General features: G+C 36.8%; 1 protein-coding gene across 1 annotated transcript in view; it reads right to left on the bottom strand.

The window, feature by feature from the left end:
- Positions 1-20,889, bottom strand: part of LOC136852614 (uncharacterized protein C05D11.1-like) — a 203,762-nt gene that overhangs the window by 129,313 nt on the left and 53,560 nt on the right. The gene's annotated exons all lie outside the window — the stretch shown is intronic.

The raw sequence follows: 20,889 nt of genomic DNA, 5'->3' as shown, positions 1-20,889 counted from the left end.
GGATAGACAAGGAAGAAGAGAGTGGGAGTGGGGGTGGGGGTGGGGTCCTTGACCATGAGGGAAATGTTAAACTACACCTCGAAGGAAAGCAGATTATAGGATTCAGGCAAATCAGAAGCAGGAAGAGGCGAGCCAAAGCTTCTGGTACTGCTGAAGAGCGTCTCTCAAGAGATGCATATTGTTCAAGGGAGGCAACCAAGTAAAAAAGGTGAGCATTTATTGGTGGCCTTCATCAAAAGGGAATAGGCTACCTTGCAAAGAACTAAGGCAAACTGAACTTCCAGCGAGAAGTTCTTAGACAATTAGGAGCATCGTGAACAAAATATTTCATAATGTCTACATGGCAATCTAAAATTCTAGACACCTTCAATATTAAACGCTTGTAGCATTATATTACAATTATATTTCGACCGGGTTCTGAATTATTAATAGCGGCCTAAAATGTGATTAATTTTTTTAAACGTTTGCTAATGAGATATGAGGGCAGGAATGAAGTGAGGGAACATCAACATACCCAGTTTAAGGCGAAATTGTGGATAGCCTTAAAGACTACCTTAGGGGCTTTTGTCACTGTTAAGTGATTCACTGGAAGCTTTATTTATTGTGTTAATAAAAGTTAGGGTTACGTTGCTGCACAGAAAAGTAATCTTTTTTCAAATTTTGCAGAGCCCAACAATTTTATGAAAACGCCACGAGGCATATTGATGAAAAGGTAGGACTAAATGGCACATTAAAATAATAAAAGATCTGATGATCACGTTTTCATTGAAGGTTAAAAGTCTTTCAGGAAACAGAGACAGTCTTTAAGCATACCAAGACATCCTCCAGGAATGTTGAAGAATGTTACTTGGGATAGTAACAACGTTACAGCCTCGCATTAATGCTTTTTGGATGATTTGATGATAATCTCTACCAAAGAGAAAAAATGTCCTCTATTCTATCGTTAAGATTTAGATGTCTTAAAAATTCAACAGTGAATTTTGTGCGAGAAGAACTTCTACAAATACACACACAGTTCTAACTTTTGGAAATACAATTGAACAAAACTCGAATGATCAATACTAAATCAATGTTTGGTCGGAGGCTGAAGCTAGAGGAAGTTACACAGATGCATTAAATATATCCCCATTTAGCTCAGTGAGAAATTTTGACAATGGGAGAAGCTTCAAAACATATCACGAAATTATCTTCGGTTTAGTTGACCGGTATAATGACGACATATCAAGACTCAAACTTAAAATTTGATATTTGGTCTCAAGGAAAGGAATGTGCTTCGTAGATACTATGGTTTTCTATTTTTCATGATTATTTTCGTGAATGTGTTGGGAAATCCCCTGTTCCATATTATGTTGGGGGAATCCCCTGTTTATGCTTATGCTGGGGAATCCCCTGAAGTTCATTGGGATTTGATAATGCGTAGTAATTAAAAACATATTTTTGCGAGGCGGTTTTCGTGTCTTTCAAAAATTTATGACGCAGAAGTGCCCGTTGTTCAAGAATTTAATAGAAAGACGATGAACAGCAAAATGCTAGCGAGATTCGTTGTCGTTTTGCGCCAAGAATAGCAGTAAATACCCTTCTAAGGAGCTTCGATACTTGGTGGGGTTTTCAAGGAGAATGGCAAGGATGAGGCCTCATGGAATTTCAGTCATGTGTTGTTGTTTCCATGTTTATAGCCATGGATAAGGATGTTCTTTCCTAGAGGCCGGTTTGGTCTTATGACCACGATAAAGAATTGGGTTAATAAGTTCATTATTTGCATTTTCATTGACTCTCGGTTTTCCAATGCCAAACAATAATTCAGAGGTATCATAGAGTCATCTTTTCCTTTGCCTAATCCTTATTCCTCTCTTTCATTCTGTTTTCCTTCGAAAATTTGTGCTCCTCGACGTAATTGTATTGGAAGAGTGTATGAGGAAAGACTGAAAAACCTGAAATATATAAAAAAAAATCCTGTTTTTATACGAGCCAGTGATGAATGATTTATTCTAAACGAGGTTTCTTTGTTGTTAACAGTCCTATTTCACGGTTAATGTAGTCTGATCAGAACCCACTACTGGGTCATAGTTAAGTAAAATCCTCTTGGAAAAGGACCTGAAGATCGGCTTTCGAAATATGTCCTTTGAAAACGTGTCCTTTCAGGACATTGAGTTTACGAGAGAGAGAGAGAGAGAGAGAGAGAGAGAGAGAGAGAGAGAGAGAGAGAGAGAGAGAGAGAGAGAGAGTTCAAATCTCCCATTAATACTTCCTGTTAAAACACTCCCCACATTACACGTATCCTAAATTTTCAGCCATACACACACACACACACACACACACACAAACATAACTTTAGAACGTTGTCAAAATTTCTAATAGATCAATCTTTATATTCGCCAAGTACGAATCAGGCATGAGAAAACAAGAGGAGGCCTTGCTGATGTTATACAGTAACACAACTCAGATACGATGTTTGAGGAAAGATTTGATTTTCAGTCATCTCGGCGAGATAGTGTTCTTTCTGCATTTTCTTTTCGTTATTCACTTTCTCCTGCATGTACCGAATAATCAGAGAGTACTTTCATTTTTTCTACATTTTTACGAAGTTCTACCTCCAAGTATTTCTCTAGTTCGCGTTTCCCAAAGGCTTAACACTATATGTTATAAAAAAATAATAAACAGTATAAGCATAATCTAAACGTCACACAGACAGCCCATTCCTAAGCTCATGAAAAAAAGTAAGTAACCATAGCCAGATTCACCTCAAACTCTAGGAAGCTTATCCCTGGCCCTTAAACCACCGCACCAAACAGATTTATTCAAAACCCATCTACAACTTTTTACAGATGCCTTTAAAGTTCCAGTGGTTCCAAACTTTTTTTGGACATTCCCCACCTAATCACCTCTAAAATCCTGATCCCCCCTGTACTGATACATAATTCTTATATTCAAGTGGAGGAAGCCTAAAAAGCCATTAACTTGTTTTAAACCATTCTCGAATTCCCCCCAACCCCTTAAAAATCAAATTACCCGTACGCCCTACATTGGGAACCACCTGAGTTTAAACAGACTAACAATCAAACGAAAGCCACAAGGGTGAATACACCATCTCAGTCCAGCTTCTCTGGCGGAGATAATCATCTGAAGACAAATAATCTCTTCTCCGAAAGAGGCTGAAAGGTAAATAGAGCACAACTGGAAATCCTTCTGTTGACAATCTATTGGGGATCATTTCACACCCCATTTCCGGTCCCATTCACCATATGAAATTGCCGGGAGATTTCGCCTCTCAGTGCTGTGATCTCTCAGTTCCGCTCTCAGGCCTTGTGCGTCACACCCCGCAGATGAGCGTAACTGTACCATTACTACGAAAATAGGTGCAAAATGACTGCCATAAAGGACGCCATATAAACAAGAAACTTGTCCTGGAGATGATACCTGTTGAAATAATTTAAAATCAATGAAAATGATAAATTAAGACTTTGTTATGATAAGGTTTGCTTCTTCGTTGTTGAGCTGTTCAACAAGAATAGTAAAGATACAACTTATAGTTTAGATGATCCTTAGTAATGATCGATAAAGTTCTGCCCAAAATTTTAGCAGACCTTTCTTCACCGAAAACTTCAAAATTGCAACGTCAGGAGCATTGGGTTTCGTGACCTATGAATATTTCGCATAAAAATAGTGAAAACTTTCGCTATTCAACCAACTGCAAAATTATCGGTAAGAGGAAAAGGTTTTGTATGTGTGTTGGTGTGTGCGTGTATGTGTGTAATTTACTTAATGAGCAAATGTCCCCGAAATAAAATAGGAAAATTCGAAAATTAGCAAAGATCGAGTTATTCCTTGACCCTCCCACATTGGCAAGATACCAGCCAGCACTCGAGTTTCAAAATGCTCACACCGAAACGAGCCCATATTATGAAATTCAGGTGAACCACTATCATAAACCAGAACTGTGGAATAAAATGAGTACAAAGGAACTGGTAAAACTGACAAATTTTTGTTGGATGATGTCAAACCAAACTCTTAAACCGAGAGAAGACTGGATCTACTTTGTTTCTCAGTTTTGGTAAGGTGCTCGATCGTTGAAATGTAACTAAACCTCATAGAAATGAAGAACTGCGTGTTTAAAAACATGAAAATATGCGCTGGCCGCTTCTGTGCATGTAAATACAAGTCTCTTTATGTATGCAGAAAGAGTGGCACGTTTATCCAACTGAAGTTGCGAAAATTGCTAAAATATATTGCTACGACACTTTTCTAGACGATTCACATACCAAACATGTTAAATTAAGAAGTATAAGTTACCTCTTCAGTTTGAGGCTCCAAGTTACCTATGAGAAGCAAGACACTTGATGACCTCCTGCCTCCAACCAAAAACCGTTACCCTAAAGAATTCATTTAATTCTTCTGCAGAGCATCTAGTGCCATGTGACTCTTAGAGTAAGACTCAACCCTACCGTCGCTACAAGACAACTCGAGGAATTGCATTCTTCTTCACGGGGCCCCAAATGAGTTTCAGGGGTGAAAGAACCTGGAGAGCGTGCCATGGTGCTAAGAACGTAAAACGGTTCGAAAAGTTAAAGTGAAAATCGATGCATGAGATGCATGAACTCACACATCAACAGCAGATTGACACATCCATTACCTTTCACGCGTCAAAAGACCCACTATCTGCTTAGCCTGAATAATAGCTGAAAAAACATGTAATGAAAGTACTTCTTCTCAGGGAAACTCTAAATACAGTGCAGCCATATCTAGGCTTGCAATTGCTCATCCCTCTTCCCACAGATTCGGCTCACCACTTTCCTATGGCATAAACAATGACGCCAAGCATCATTGCTGTCCCTCTCACTCTCCGCCTTTTGACCTCCGCAGCCAATCCACCCCTGATGGATGTCATCATCTTAGTTCTTGTAATTCATAGGAACACACAAACACACGCACGTGCGCACTCGACCCCCATTGTTACGAAACTCATTAAATTGTTTAGCATATCGTTCCCCTTTGTAAACTTGGCCTACTTAACAGAAATCGTGTAATAATGGCGGGGTTCCCTATATTGCACTAACTTAACGCATCTTCGTCGAGATGTGTCATAATAGCCGATGCATTTTTCGCCCAGCTAAACAAGGTCTGCCCCTAACAGCTTATAAAGAATCACGTTATCAGTATTATTCAAAGTTACCTAAGCAGATATTGTTCATATATATACATAGGCTACATACGTGTGCATATAACAAACGTAATGCATAGAACCATGATATAACAGATATTGTATATACTGGAGTTTGTTTACGTTATGTAGTATTATCGAAAGTCCACCAAGACATCCAATGACTAAGAATCAATCACCATCATATGAATATATTTATGTGGTTATAAATCACACAACTATGGTCTATCAAATCTGTTGGCCTTGAATGAGCATTTGTACAGAGGAATCCAAGGGCACCCAGATTTTACAAGAAGACTCTCGATCATACTTAGAATAAAATCTTGGTAGTTTAATAAGTAAAATGTTGGGATTTGAGTACTTCTAACAGGGATGCCATGGAAGAAATGTCCGATGCCCTCAAATACCCTGGGTGGGGGTGGGGGGTCAGGGTGCGAAACTAACAACCTCATCCTGAAATAACTTTGTGAACACCAGAATATTGGCAGTTCTGTAGCTATCATACGTTTCAAGGGGAAAAGACGTTTAGATATAAAAAAAAATTATGATGACGACAGGTATAATAACAGTGGAATCATGATAATTGCCTTAAATAATGTAATTATCCACTCCGGGTCAATATTTCCTCCAGAATACCGGCTTATAACTCAACGAGGTGGGGCAACAAAATGTAACTTTTATATACCATATCCAAAATTGCGTTTAAAGTAGTCTGACTTTATTTCAAGGAACAGGAGTCACTTGTAATATGATATATGGGATATGATATATGGCTATTTTATAGATAGGTTCCACATACATATGTAAAAATATTCAATTTGTACCTATGAAGCACAATTTTTAATTAGCTCAATCTGCCTTGATAGAAAATGTTAACGGTTTCATATTTGAAATACGTACCGCGATAAAAGAATGGTTGAGGATGCTTTCACATACATGTGAGACTATAATATATATATATATATATATATATATATATATATATATATATATATATATATATATATATATATATATATATATGTGTGTGTGTGTGTGTGTGTGTGTGCGTGTATGTATGTATGTATATATATATATATTATATATATATATATATATATATATATATATATATATATATATATATATATATATATATATATATATATATATATATATATATATATATATTGCTAAGAGAGTTAACACCCCAAGGCAACTCGCCTTTCAAAATTAAGTAAAATTTCCCAACAAACAAACTTGATAACCTTCTGTTAATTAAGTTTGCTTCCTGCAACATGCTGACAATTGGTCATGGAAAAATTGCCGCTTCGATCTCATTCTATTAGCCCCTTGTTGCTTTTAATCCTCTCTTGAGCTCTGTGACTGCGATAAACCTCTTATTCCAGATACTTACCTGAACTTAGAGAAGATATCTGGATTCCTGAACGACCCAAGGCACTGATTAAGACGTCTGCGCCTCCTGTATGACTTGAGGCACCAATTAACCGCCCAGCATTCTCCAAAAGAGAAAGTTGGAGGCCCCCAGAATGCATCTGGATGCCTTGCGGGTTCAAAAGCTGGCAGTTCTATGAGCTGATAAATTACAACTACAGGAGCCACCTCTTCAGAATTAAGGTACAGTAAGGAATTGAGGTTGTCCAGTTACTTAGCTTTTTCTTCTCCTAAATGTTTCCATTTTCAAGTGTAGCTTACACAGAGACCTGCCATGTTAAACTCGTGTCACAAGTTTATTCAGTAATGTTTTATGTCAAGAGGATTTCTGTCACCCTCAGCGCTAGCCTCTTATCCCTGCTATTACCATTGATTTATCAAGTGATCGTAGGTCTTCCTCTACTGGCGAAAGGAGTGCTTGCCGCTGTGGACCCTTCTGCCATGACTGTATGCTTGTTGGTTACACTGAAGAAATTTCCAAGTGTAACCTTATGAACAGTGCCACTAAAGTTTAATCCCTGGCACCCAGTTAACATCCATTATTCGTTTTACGTGCTGCCGCAGGACATCACGCAGCCTGCCTTATCCCTCCTTGTCTTCTGATTTTGTATTGTAAATACATGTAATTTAGTTATCATGAGAGTTTCTCTCCAGCATCCCTCTAAAGTAAGTATTAAGCCCCTGTTCCTTCTCATCATACTTTACCCATGTAGGTGATACAGTCAGATCAGCAGCATCCTTGTGGTAAGTTTACTAGAGCCACACCTTCAAGCTTAAGAATATATATATATATATATATATATATATATATATATATATATATATATATATATATATATATATATATATATATATATATACTAGCTGAAAATCCAGGGCTGCCTGGGAAATCTCTGAATGACAACCGGTAAACTCTCTCTCTCCCTCTCTCCCCCATTCCTGTTAAGATAGTTGCTTCAGTTACATTGGCCAGCATTTTTGACATTTCATATTTCACCACTTCTCACCTCCCATTCCTATCAGGGCTGAACTTGGACTTAAAGGCCATCAGGAGTGTTTCTATTTATCCCAGCGATCTTGAAACTGTGGATTAGACCCTAATCTCTGTCATTTTTGACATTTTATTTTTCATCCCTTCTCAACACCCCCTTTCCTATCGGGGGCTGAACTTGGACTGAAAGGGCATCAGGAGTTTCACTATTCATCTCAGCGACCTCAAGAACTATGGATTAGACACTAATACCTGTAGTTTTCAGTTATTTTTACATGTCACCACCTTCCCAATCCCCTTCCTATTGAGACTGAACTTGGACTTGAAGGGCATCAGGAGTGTCACTACTCTTCTCAGCAACCTCAAAAACTATGGATTAGACACTAATATCTATCACTTTCTGTAATACTTACATTTCATCCCCAACTCACCCAACTCCCTATCAGGGCTGAATTTGGACTTGAAGGGCATCAGGAGTGTCACTACTCATCTCAGCGTCCTCAAAAACTATGGATTAGATACTAATATCTGTCGCTTTTTATGATTTTTACATTTCACCCCCTTGGTGCCAGTGATGTCTTACACCCACAGTGTTCTTTCCCAGATGGTAAGTGGTATGTATACCAAGTTTGGTTGAGATTGCTCAGTGCATTTTAGAGTGTGTGTGTGGAACACACACATGCACACATACATCAATTTCATATATATATATATATATATATATATATATATATATCTCACCAGGGGAACCACAGGGAAAGGCGTCGTACTCAGGTACATTTATTTTGCCGTTTCACGATTCATAATCGCATCCTCAAGGCTATAATAAAGATAAAAAAGAACTTAAAACCAAGCACTGCATAATCCATTAAAATTACGCAATATTTAATCAAATTTAATGTACATCAGCATGCAGAAAACTTGAAAATAATTTATGAACATCTTTAAACAGGAAATTATACTAAACACTAAAAATATGTACAAAATATCTATAAGATTCTAAAAACAGTAAAATTATTTAAAACACTAAAAAATTAAGGCCATTCTGTACTTTATCCTCGCAAAGGACGGGCAGTGACTGAAAGAGTTTCGTAAAAACAAACAACGCACCTTAGGCAATAAACAACTGTACAGAGGAGGATTGCGTATTTAAAGACGGAACTATCTTTTTTATCATAATGGACTCCAAGATTGCTAGGTCGTATTCATTATGTACTTGACCTATAATTGCAAAGTCCTTATCTTCAATGTTTTGCATGACTTAGAATGGTTCCTAATATTTGACTGTTCGGGATTTGTTAATCTACTGCCCGTTCTAAAACTTACTAGTGCTAGGGACGTCGATATATGTATAAACACATGTATATACACTATACACGCACACACGCACACACACACACACACACACACACACACACATATATATATATATATATATATATATATATATATATATATATATATATATATATATATATATATATATATAATATATATATATATATATATATATATATATATATATATATATATATATATATATATATATATATATATATATATATATATATAGAGTATAAGTATATATATATATATATATATATACTGTATATATATATATATATATATATATATATATACACAGAGTATAAGTGTGTATATAATATATATATATATATATATATATATATATATATATATATATATATATATATATATATATATATATATATATATATAACTTGAAGATGTACATTACATTGTAAATATTTATATGAATAAATAGTTAAATAGGTTTCATTCACAATTAGTAAACATAATAACAACTCCAGTATGGAACTGTGAAGAATTTCTTTAACTAAATTATAAGAAGAAACTCATTCAGTGTAAACAGAAATCTTACCTGGTGACTTGAACAGTTATATCCAGTTCATTCCTACGCTCCCTAAAAAGCCACAAGGCTTGAAAACTATCATTCTTTTCAGCAAGCTTATAACAAGATCCTTCCCCAACACTGAAACTGCAAACAGGTGTTCACATTACACGGAAATGGTTCTATTCCTTCCTCATCAACCTCATCACGCACTTTCTCAAGACCCATGTCTGCACAGTAGCCGACCGGCAAAGCCTCTTCCTTGTCTGCGTTTCCCTTCAGAGAGAGAGAGAGAGAGAGAGAGAGAGAGAGAGAGAGAGAGAGAGAGAGAGAGAGAGAGAGAGAAATACAAACAGTATCGCGCTTTCGTTTTATAACTGACAAAGAGGAAAATATAGCTATGAAGATCTGTGTATAATATCTTAAAAATTTCACAGCAAAGAGAGAGAGAGAGAGAGAGAGAGAGAGAGAGAGAGAGAGAGAGAGAGAGAGAGAGAGCTGAGACTTGAGCCTGACAGCATGCTCCCATATATGGTTTTATCTGGGAGAAGAGAGCTGTGGAAACGTGCATATAATCTTGTAGGCTTTAAACGTGCATATAATCTTGTAGGCTTTTCAGAGTAATTCTACCTAAAGTTTCCCCTCACGAATTGCATGACAACGATTGTATCTGTAACAATGGTTTAAGCATCCAAACTAAGAATAAGCCTGAGGCAAAACAGAACTCCTCAATCATCAGAGAGGAACGAGCTGGTCAGAGCGAGATAAGTATCGTAGAAGAGCACAGGACTGGTCATGAAAATACTGTCGTCTGGTTCCCCATTGGACTGTAACGGGATGACTTGCAATTTATCCGTTACAGAAATAACACAGATGCACAGAACGGCTCGGAAATGAAGACTCGATTGTATCTTTTACACAAAAATATAGTGAAAATGTTTAGAATCTCACGAAACATGAGGCCTGCCGTCTTCTCTTCAATTCCACACAACTACTGTCTTCGAGCATCAATCAAACGTAGCTGTCAAGGGGACTGGAAGGTCTCTGCAGTCTTCCCAAGCAAGTTCACGACGCATCTTCTGCTGGTTGTCTATGGGCTGTACACAAGCACAGGTGAAAAGCACCGTAACAATCGGACGTACGGGAATTTTTGGAATACCGGAAACGCATTCAGATTCATTTATTGTCTTTATCATTCATGGGCATAATTTATCCCTCTGGAAACCATTTCCAGTTCCAGGAATAGCCTCTCTAATTTACAGAAGACGGTGCAAAGATTCCTAGCTCCTATTTCACTGTTCTTTCTATTTCACTCGGCGTCGGTGACCTTGGCAGTTGCAACGTCATTTTCATATTTCAAATGAGTAAAACAATTAATTCTAGCAGGTTAGAAGAATAATATTCAATCTACCCTCACTCTCTCTACATACATGTATATATAAATATATATACATAATATATATACAATATAAATATACTGTATATATACGTATATTATATAATTTCTCCTAAGTCACTTTTTTCCCTTGCATAAGAGGGTCAGCTTTCTACTGTAGAATGCAACTGAAGCAGTGCAAGGTAAAAACAGGCTGGTCTCCTACCAGAGAGAGAGAGAGAGAGAGAACCTGAATCTTAACGGTCACGCCGCACAAGAATATCAGACCCTAATTTTCCTTCGAGTTCAACAACCTTCTCTTCCTGGTTTTTAGTTTTCTGTAAAAGAAAACTATTGAGATGGCTTTGTCTGTCCGTTCCCAGATCTTAAAAAGCACTGAGGCCAGAGGGCTGCAAATTGGTATGTTGATCATCCATCCTCCAATCATCAAACATACCAAATTGAAGCCCTCTAGCCTGAGTAGTTTTTATTTTATTTAAAGTTAAAGTTAGCTACAATTGTGCGTCTGGCAACGATATAGGACATGTCACCACTGGGCAGCGGTTAAAAGTTTCATGGGTCACGGCTCATACAGCATTATACCGAGACCACCAAAAGTTAGATCCATTTTCGGTGGCCTTGATTATACGCTGTACAGAAAACTCGATTGCGTCGAAGAAACTTCGGCGCATTTTCTACTTGTTAAATATTGTGAACAAGTATTTATCTTATGTGAACGTGACAACATGAGTCATGTTTTGGGGCTGCTGTGATTTCCAACGCCAGATCATTTTATTCTATTGGTTTATCTCTCGAGCACTGATTACGGATGTGTTTGTTTGTTGGTTTCTTTCTCTTTATTTCCTACTGCAACCTGCATTTCAATAATTATAATAACAGCAGAAAGTATGGGGGAATGGGCGTTGAAAATGCAATGGTTTGTGAAGCGTCTTTGATGTTCAGAAGCTGTGGTCTGCTTTCATAATAATAATAATAATAATAATAATAATAATAATAATAATAATAATAAAGTACGACATAGGTTAAAACGCAATCAAACAAATCAAGTGCTGTTCGAATGGCAATCAGAGCTAGAACACAACTACCCATAATGATACCTTTATTGACACGCGTGATATGAACAGGCAATGATGGCCTGTCTATTTCCGGGTCTGACAAAATACTTCTCGCAGCCACTGGCGTGTTTTACCGTCTCCTAAGGCTGCTGATTCTCAAGTAGGCTTGTAAAGATTGCTTGTAATAAGCGACCTGTAAGCTGGCAACTGATTACGATATCCGCGTTACCTAACTGTACACACAAATAGAAATGAAAAATAAAATAACTCAAAAGGAAATTCAAATGAGAGGAATTCTAAGCATTCGTGTAATTACGCCAGCTCTTATGATATCCGTTATTTTCGCACGGACTTTTCTTCGTAATAATGCTTCTACATAAATTTGCACCATTTTACACCCGCATATTTTTCCGTTTTATTCGTAATGCTAGGTTTCATGAAGCATACATCTGCATGCTCAAATATCAAATGTTTTTTTACGTCTCAGCTACATTTACGCGACAGTATGTTTGAATAATACTGCATGATGATCATAATTTCCTTATCTACAAACCTCACTGTATAAAAACGCACTGCATTCCTTGGCAAGTCTCCAGAAGGATACGAGGAAGCTCTTGTTGTTTTTGTATTGATGTTATGGTTGCTGGCGTAATACGACTTTTGTCTACGCGAAGGCAATTGACAGAATTAGTGAAAACAGCTCATGTGACCTTATCCTCATGATCATCATCCTGGGTTATTTTTGGAAGCCCTCCCCCTGACCCTCATTCAGTCTACAATGACGTATTGATTCCCAGACAGAACAGATGACTTCTTCCTTCCGTATTGCACAATATCCTTTCTTTTACATTTTTAGAATGACTAAGAACAATTTTCTACTTGAATACAGTACTAAGATGTCGAATCTTGTGTGCCAAGTTTTGATGTCTAAAAATCTGCTATTTTGCATTAGTCTGATATAAAAGTTAAGTATATCTTAGTTTAACCAGACCACTGAGCTGATTAACAGCTCTCCTAGGGCTGGCCCGAAGGATTAGATTTATTTTTACGTGGCTAAGAACCAATTGGTTACCTAGCAACGAGACCTACAGCTTATTATGGAATCCGAACCACATTATAGCGAGAAATGAATTTCTATCACCAGAAACAAATTCCTCTTGTTCTTCACTGGCCGGTCGGAGATTCGAACTCACGACCAACAGAGTGGTAGTTGAGAACGGAACCCGCTCACCCAGCGAGGAACTAAATATAGGTCACCTGTGTACTGACGTCATGAAAACGCCTTAAAACCAAGGGGAAAAATAAAAAAGAAAATCGTTTCACTTTTCGCAAGTCATGTGACCCTATAGATCCGCATTCACGAAATACAACAAACACAGACATTCATTGGTTTAGAAATTAACTGTAACATCAAGTCTTCAAACGATTATATAGGATTTGAATATTGTTGGATAGTTTCCAACTACTTTCATTATATATTAAAATATATACAAAGATTATATTCTTGGTATATTTTTTACCAACACTGAATCCTGCGAAGCGATATAGAAACACGTCACCATCTCTCTTCTGCGAAATGCTTCTCTACCTGAAAGCTATTAACAGTATCTTTCGGGAAACACTTCATCTGAAAAAGACATAAAAACTATTCAAAACAACGAAGTTATATCCTATTGTTGCTTGAGGTTAATCATTTTTCATTTCCTCGAATCGCTTGCAAAAAATCACGTACCCAAGAAGATGATTTTCCTTTTATGGAAGTGGGTCAAGTGAGCAAAAGGCTGCCCGAGAAAACAGGTCTTCTTCCTCTCGAGGTCAGTAGGGCATTCGAGAGAAACTGGGCTTCGTTCGAGGTCACTTCTGTTTCGTAATAATTCGTCGCAAAAGGAGAAGGATGATTTCGTGGAAGTCGATTCGCAGGTAATATGCATTGAGAGAGCAGAACATAGATTTTAGGCCAAAGGCCAAGTGCTGGGACCCATGTGGAAAGTGTAACAGGAGGAAAACCTCGCAGTTGCATGATGAGACAATTGTTAGGAGAGGGTGGAAAGTAAGATGCAAAAAGAGAATATGCATGGGGGTATAGTAAAAGGAATGAAAGGGGTTGAAGCTAGGGGGCCGAAGGGACGCTGCAAGGAACCTTAAGTAATGCCTACAGTGCATCGCATGAGGTGCATTGACGGGGGTTATTATACATAAGCTTTATTTCTATATTCAGGTTGTACTAACCTTTCTTTCTCTCTCCCTCTCAGTATTTTTAGTGAAATTTATTAAACACAGTACAGCACTGTACTTAATACAGTAGTGTATTAAGTACATTTTTCAGTCTGATAGGGGTGGATTTCTATGTGTACACAAACATCACACTATGAAACAATGTGCGCGTACTCTCTCTCTCTCTCTCTCTCTCTCTCTCTCTCTCTCTCTCTCTCTCTCTCTCTCTCTCTCTCTCTCTCTCACCTTTCTTGTACAAAAATTTTTTTTAATCATTCCCTTTTTGGGAAACAATCTTTCTGTATATTTTTTGTCTTCTAGAATTTTTTCGTCGATTTCTCTGTTACCTTACTTCATGACATGTACTGTATATCTCCTGTCTAGATTTTTGTTCTGATTTTTTAATTAAAATTTTCCCAATAAAGCCTCATAACTCCCTCAGCTAGTTCCTCTGGGTTGCTATGTGGCGGTTGCCTCATGACAGCAAGGGCCCGTGCCCTAAGGTGTGAAGGGGATAGGAGGCCTGGGGTGGGCCTCCCCTAGACTCCCCCTGCCAAAAGTGACGAGGCTCTGTGGCATTATTAGCCCACACTGCGCAAACACATTAAATTAACCAGCTCTGTGACAACATGGTGTTATATCATCAAAGTCTGTGACAGCATAATGTCATATCATCAAAGTTTGTGACAACATGATGTGATCTCATCCACGTCGCATTTTTCAATTGTCGGTCTTCTAACAAGGGTCACCAAGCATTATCCATTTAAAAGTTTAAGAGTCCCTAAACTTTCCTTTCTAGACAATATTCTCGGATGCCTCAAAAAATATTATTCTCAGTTAAGTTTTATGTGTTACCATGGCGGTCTCTTTAACTCGCTCTAAGATAGCGCGGAGTAACAGCCGCCAGAAATCACACGAGTAGCGGAGGATTATTTTCACATGGGAAACAAGACGTTTCTCATTGATCATTCGTTTGCCCTCGCAAGCGAATCCCAAACCGTCATTTACACCTTTATCTGAAGTGTTAAGTAGCGCTTGATATTTCAAGAATAAGTACCCATCGTCTTATTTTTTTGGCGCACTGTAACCTCACGAAACAGATCTGCACATTCTTCCATTATTTTCCTGGAATCTTGTATCTTCGGAAAATAATCTTGACAACTTTTCCTACAGGTCATGTGCTGTGCTGTCCATAGTGTGGCCTTAAATGCAAAATATAACAGAGCACCAAATCAACTCCCTCGCAACTCTCCCCCTATAGGTAAAATACAACCTGTAATCATTGATTTTAAATGACAACCAAGATCATGTTTAGTGCAATCTACGCGTAGAACATCTTCATTCCCAATACAGCAACCAACCCAATCTAGGAAAATCTGAGATTTAATCCAAAAGTTAATTACCAGACCTAATACATCTTACAACTCGCCTAAGGTCACATTCACCGTTTACGTGCAAAATATAGAGCAAATATTTTAATAGCGACCGAGAAAAAATCTGGTATTTTCCTCACAATGTTCAAACCTTGATCATCTTGCAACTCATTCAAGACTATGTCAAGTTCAAAGTATATAATAAATTTGAAGCCCTAACAGCATCGCACAATTTACCAAGTAAACAGAAGTGTGACGGACGGACAGCCAGACAGAGGCCTTTGCCACATCCCTCAACCATTTACGGGGGGGGGGGATAAAATGGAGAACGATGCATTCCCAATGGCTCGAAAGGCCAACCCCACTGTGGGAAAGGCTGGTTTATCCCAGCCTAATAACAGCTTATCATACCCTATCCTGTGACATTACAGAATACCACACTTCTATTACTAGTAGGCGAAATATCAACTCAGAGTTAGAGTAACCTACGCTAAGCTGATCCTTGCCTTGTAGTAGATTAAGCTTAGCATAATTTCCCAGTTTTCTCAAACTTAAGCTTTTTTTTTTATTTTTTACTTTATCTTCCACAAATCTCAACTCATCTCCAGCCTCCCTTCTCATACTTCCTATCCAAGTGAGTCCGGGCCTTAAAGTTCTTCTGGTGCCAATAAAAGCCCTACTGACACTACCACGTACTATCCTAACAATGGTTGTGTGAAGGACATATCCAAGCCCCTTCATCTTTCTTTCGTCATTCTCTTCTCTATGGAATTTCCTTTGTTTCTTTCATGGTACCATTTCTAAATCATCTGGCTCCTAATATTCTTAAAGCTGTATTCTCAAATCGACAAAATCTTTTAGATGGAGTCTCATTGTCATCTCTGCTGATTACATCAGTTATTTCTAAGATTATTTTGAGTCCCTCACTGTAGATTATATATGACACATTCCTTAAGCACGATTTATCAATCTTGTGGTGCTTTGCTAATTAAAACATCATTAGCATATTCTAAGTCTGTCAAGTTTTTATAGTTACTCCAATCCAGCTGTTCTCTCTCATCCCCTACCACTTTTTTCATAATAAAATCCGTGAGAAGGCCAAACAACAAAGGTGAAATAACATTACCTTGTAGCACCCCACTATTCACCGCAAGCCCCAGTCACCATCAACTTTGAGTCTGCGTAGTTCATGGGTATTTTCAATTAGCTTTACAAATTTAATGAGAATGCCATAGTGACACAGACCTTCCATAATACTGGTTTGTGGACACTGTCGAATGACTTCTCAGAATCAACAAATGCCATCAAAGGGAATTTTTTATTTCCATACACTTCAGTCCAATATGTCAACACAAATATTTGATCTGCGAAACTCCTACCTTTTCTAAATCCAGCTTGTTCCCTCTGACTTTTTAATCATCTTTTCTCTGGCTTCTTGAGAATAAGCATACTAAATATAATGCATTAAAACCTACGCATTCAATCGGGTCACCTTTCTTTGGTGTTTGGTACATTTGCTAACTTCAAATTCCCAACCGTCAGGTTTTGTTTCCTCATTTCACAATCTACAAAACTCTCTAGTTGGCATACCATTTGGTTGGTATTATCTTCTTTTTCTCTTCAACAATGGGCATTTCTTTGACGTTAATGCCACTCCCTTAATGCATGGCTTTTTTAAAATCATCAGCCTGTTTGTCCAAGTATTTTCTGTATATATATATATATATATATATATATATATATATATATATATATATATATAAATATATATATATATATAAATATATATATATATATATGTATATATATATATATGTATGTATGTATGTATGTATGTATGTATGTATGTATGTATGTACAAGTACGTGTGAGTGCGTTAACTGACTAATGGGCATTGACGATATGGTCAGTTGTGGTCACCTTCTTCACAAATTCACATAACGCTTACCCTAAATCTCTTGAAAGCAACTCTGGAACAGAAATACAGGACTGTCAAAACAAAAACACGGAAATCAGTGAAGTCAAAACTGCCGCAAAGAAACCGGCATTGGTCAATCACCGCCATCTTAACAAACAATGACAGAGGAGAGGCAGAGATGAATAGAGAATCTGAGTTATCAAGGGTCACAGCGGTGTCACCAAAGAGGGTCGTATCCTCTCTCTCTCTCTCTCTCTCTCTCTCTCTCTCTCTCTCTCTCTCTCTCTCTCTCTCTCTCTCTGAAACACACACACACACACACACACACACACACACACACACACACCCTCAGTAACTACACTGATAGAATATAGAATTTAGGCCAAAAGCCAAGCGCTGGGACCTAAGAAGTCATTGTGCTGAAAGGGAAACTGACAGTAAAAAAGTTCGAAAGGTGTAACAGGAGGTAAACCACGCAGTTGCACTGTGAATCAACTGTTAGGAGACGGTGGAAAATAAGAATGAAGAAAGAGAATATAAACGGAGGAACAGTGAAAGGAATGAAAGGGGTTGCAGCCAGAGGTCGAAGGGACACTGCAAAGAATCAAGTATCAATGAACGTATACAGAGCTGCAAGCCTTTCCAGTAACAAATAATCGTGGCCTTGGTGACGCTCCCAATGACAATTATAACCCTCGTCCTTTTGTTTTTGTTTTTGTTTTTTTTTTTGTTTCTGCTGGTATACGAATGCTACGTCATCATCGCTATCGCCACAGTAATCAGAATTATTTGTTAAGAACTCATAATGACGTCAAGCAACCCATAATACTGAGCCGCGGAGCTCTAGTTGCGCAAAATTAACAGGTAAATGAATAAAGAGATGCAGCAAGCTCAGAAATATGGTATGAAGGAACGTTTTTAAAAAGTCGGACTATTTCATTGTATCACACACACACACATACATACATACACACACACACACACACACACACATATATATATATATATATATATATATATATATATATATATATATATATATATATATATATATATATATATATGTGTGTGTGTATATCGAATGCAGCACGAAGGAACGCTTGCTTGACAATATCACAAAATCCACGTGAGAAGGTGAGTGATAACCGGAACTTTGAAATGTGGAATAAACTACGAAAGTACTTGTTCAAAGTCCTGGTTTTCACTTACCTTCTTACGTGGATTTTGTGATATCTGTATATATACATATGTGTGTGTATATATATATATATATATATATATATATATATATATATATATATATATGTATATATATATATATATATATATTATACATATACATATATATATATATTATACATATATATATATATATATATATACATATATATATATATATATATATATATATATATATATATATATATATATATATATAGAATTTGCCGAAGGCACGCTGCAAAGAACATTAATTAATGCCTACAGTGCACCGCGTGAGATGTACTGATGACATTACCCCCCCACGGAGTGTATCACCATTGTGCACGATTTTTGTTCTTACAAGCGTGATCATATACACTAACAGAGATTGCAATGATCTAAAGAACAGCATGAGGTACTGGACTTTAAATTCACAAAAAAACCAGAGAACTTGTAACGCAGGCTAAGAGGGAATGGGTAAGCGCAAGGTCAACACTATACATCTTTCAGGATATAAAAGCATGAAAGAAACTAGGACTAAAGCAGAAATGTTGCTCATTTCTCAAATCAAACTTGACTGCCTGAAAACAGGTTTCTTCATTTGTAAACGATAATAATAGACTGACGATAAAGCAACGCTTTCAATTACCTGGTCCGCTGGTATAGTGGTTAGTGTCGTGGCATGCCACACAGATGTCGCGGGTTTGCATCTCTCCCAAGGCGATGAATAATCACTGGCTCCGTATCAAGATCAGTTACTGCTGCAGTGTGGGGTCTGCGGCGGGAGGTTGAAACCAACATTCTTTGGAAGCTTGAATTTCAAGCCATGGCCCCTGTGTGCTCATTCCATGTGAATAGGTTTCATTTACTGAAATAATAATAATAATAATAATAATAATAATAATAATAATAATAATAATAATAATAATAATAATAATAAAACTCAGCCGAATAAAGTTAAGTTCCCTGTTAAATAAATAAAGTTTATTATTTCACAAACGATTCATATTTCGTGCTACATATTTAAAGTTCAAGGCTCTGTAGAGACGTTTCTTATTCATAATTAAATCTCATTCTACTTGAGTACAATGCTTTGCTTCAAAACTGAAACTTTTACTACTTGAGTGACGTTTCTTATTTCATAAATGAGATTCAACCTACCTCCGTCAGTCAATTTTTTCCATAAGACCTAAACTACCCGAGTCAAGTTAATTATTTCATGTAGAAAACTCATATTACCTGCGTTACGGTTCTCTTTTCATAAATGTCAAACACTTCTCATTCTGCTTCTCTACAGGTAAAATATACAGCAGTAAATAGAAACTTAAATATAGAACAGTAAATAGAAACTTAAATATAGAAGAGTAAATAGCAACTTTCCTTGCAAAGAATAGCCATTACACCGTTACGGAGCACGAATATCGAAGGGTACACGTTCAGCGCGGCCAAGCACGCTAACTTTGTATATAAATCAGATGACTTTATTCCGTTAACTTCACGTGTTTAATCATTCTTACACGAGAGAGAGAGAGAGAGAGAGAGAGAGAGAGAGAGAGAGAGAGAGAGAGGTGCGATGAAAGAAATACATGGATTGTATTATTTTTCAATGAAGAAATATGTTTGTTCTCTCTATGCAAATATATCTGAATAAATTCGTGCATTAAATTTTTATCTGGAAAGATTTCGTCCTGCTTCTATATATTTAGGTATATATACGTGAGCATATACGTGTTCACATATATATATATATATATATGTATATATACATATATATGCATATGTATATCATTACAAGTATATTACATTACACACAAAAAAACACACACATTATTATATATATATATATATATATATATATATATATATATATATATATATATATATATATATATATATATATATATATATATATATATATATATATATATGTATATATAAATTTATATATATATATATATACTATACAATGTGTGTGCCATTTATTCTTTCTCCCTTCTTACATTTTCTTCAAATTTACTTATTATCAATTTTTCACTAAGTTCTCCCTGTTCAGTAAATTATCCAACACTTCTCTTAGTTTGAAATTCATTAATACTCTCCTTTTTCCCCCCCTGCAGTTTTTTCAAATGACATTTATTTCACCATTAGTTTTCCTTCACTCTTGCTTATACATACATTGAAACACAACGCAAACATTATCAATAATGTCTTGTATTTTATTAGCCCATCCCTCTTCCTCACAACAAGCTCCTATCGGGTACCTCAACAATTTCGCAC

This window comes from Macrobrachium rosenbergii, chromosome 25 (genome assembly GCF_040412425.1).
Source record: "Macrobrachium rosenbergii isolate ZJJX-2024 chromosome 25, ASM4041242v1, whole genome shotgun sequence".
Classification (NCBI taxonomy): domain Eukaryota; kingdom Metazoa; phylum Arthropoda; class Malacostraca; order Decapoda; family Palaemonidae; genus Macrobrachium; species Macrobrachium rosenbergii.
This window is presented reverse-complemented; position numbering and strand designations above follow the sequence as displayed.